Source organism: Momordica charantia (genome assembly GCF_013281855.1).
Source record: "Momordica charantia cultivar OHB3-1 chromosome 10 unlocalized genomic scaffold, Mcharantia_2.0 BLBB01000010.1, whole genome shotgun sequence".
Classification (NCBI taxonomy): domain Eukaryota; kingdom Viridiplantae; phylum Streptophyta; class Magnoliopsida; order Cucurbitales; family Cucurbitaceae; genus Momordica; species Momordica charantia.
Window position 1 is genome coordinate 21108041 of NW_028275158.1, and position 1848 is coordinate 21109888.

A 1848-nucleotide genomic window follows, 5' to 3' on the forward strand; every position below is an offset into this window, starting at 1 on the left:
AAGCTCGAATATTACTTTTTTCCTAAAATCTTAATTAATGTTATACTACCATACATATTCAATACACGTAAAAAACAATTTTGTCGGCTAAAACTTACTTACAAGTTACAAGTTACAAGTTCATATCAAAAATTTATTTCTCCAGAAAAAAAAAAAAATCCACTATTCTCACCTAACAGATATTCAATATATTGATTGAACTGAAAAGCAAATTCACTGTTCTTTTTACACCCATAATTAAAAAAAAGCCAAGAAAAACAGTAAATTCTGAATGTTATTTATCTGATATCTCAAATAAAGCCCAAAAGAGGGGAAAAAAGAAAAGGAAAAAGAAAAAAAAAAAGGCAGTCGCAAGAAGAGGCAACCACTCCCCTTTCCCTACTCCATATGTATATTCAGAGAGTGCTCTCAGTTCTAAACCACCAAAAAACAAAAAACAAAAAAAAAAAAAAGGGAAGCAAAAAAATTTCCAAATTTGGTCATTCTCTTCCCCTTTTGCAGATTCTAAACCACAAAAAAGAAAAAAAAAAGTCCATTTCCTTCATCTTCTTCTTCTCCTTGTTCCCCGGTTTTGTTCTTGTTTTTGTTTTTGTTTTTGTGTGTCGGAATCTATGCGGCGGCGACGGTGCCGGCGCGGAGAGGGTAGTCGTTGGGAGGGGAGGATTTATTGGGCGAAGTGGATCTTCTCTGATCTTTTTTCCTCAGAGCTTTCATGGCCGCCGAGGAAAGATCTTCTCCACTTTTTCTCTTTCGCTTCGTCTATTTCTATTTGTTCTTCTCTGCACTCTTCGCTGCAAAATGGGGTGTCGCCTCTGCAAAACAAAATCAAGCAAAATTTAGTTCCCCATTTCCCAATAACCTCTCCCCTAAATCCCCAGTTTCATCCACTGTTTGGATGCCCAGAAAATGAACACCCTAAAGATTTCCACGAAAGAAATTCACAACCAAACGAAACCCAGAAACGAAATCACAATCGCCCAAACAGAACCCGAATCCCCTGTTCGGAAACAGAGAAATCAAAATCGACAGCGATTTCCGAGTTCCTCGGGCGAGAAAAACCAAATCAAATCAGAACCCAGAGCAGGAAAAAACCCCCAACGGACCAATCAAGAACTTAAACCACAAGAAAACAAAGGGGGAATCGACGAACCTGTACATGAAGATATCGGCGTTATCTGCGAGGGGTTTGCGGCAAAGGAAGCAAGAATCCAAGAAATGAGGGTGAGGGTCTTCCGGCGTGGCGGCGGCGGCGGAGGGGAGGCGGCGGAAGCTCCGGGGGCGGGAGAAGAAGCGATGGGCGGAGACGGCGGGGTCCATGTCGGCGAAAGAGGCGAGGCCGTCGTCTTCTTGGAGGAAGCAGGGTCTTCTGGAGGGCTTGGAGGAATCCATGGGAGAGGGATTTTGGCTTCAGAGAGGACGAAGGGTTTTATAGAGAGAGAGAGAACTGAGGAGAAAAATGGAAACCACTGCAGGTTTTCAGACTGAATCCGTTGGCTCAAATTACAACTTGGGGAAGAAATTGTGCCTCAATTTACCTAAATCTCCTCCCCCTTCTCCCACCAAGTTTTGGGAACTAATCAAATATTGAAATGTTACCTTTTTTATTTATTTACTCATTTTTTTTCTATATATAATTATGAGTTGTAACTTTCAACTTTGCTCCAGAGACACCCACAACTATCTTAGACCCGGAAGACATTAAAGATATCTGGTATTAAACTCACAGAAGGTTCGAACTTAAGACTCCTAAACTAGTATAATCAAACAACTTTTTTAATCGAACATAAATATCGTTGAACTATAGTTCGGATGGGGTTATCAAAATTCATTCTAATGGATTGTCTTTTT

At 40.5% G+C, this 1848-nt stretch overlaps 1 non-coding gene across 1 annotated transcript; it reads right to left on the reverse strand.

Moving 5' to 3' along the window:
- Positions 1-256: 256 nt before the first annotated feature.
- Positions 257-1556, reverse strand: LOC111022644 (FCS-Like Zinc finger 2). Its single transcript, XR_015787121.1, has 2 exons — positions 1151-1556; positions 257-812 (listed from the first exon to the last, which is right to left on the reverse strand). It is a non-coding gene; the product is annotated as an FCS-Like Zinc finger 2 (transcript).
- Between the last annotated feature and the right edge of the window lie 292 nt (positions 1557-1848).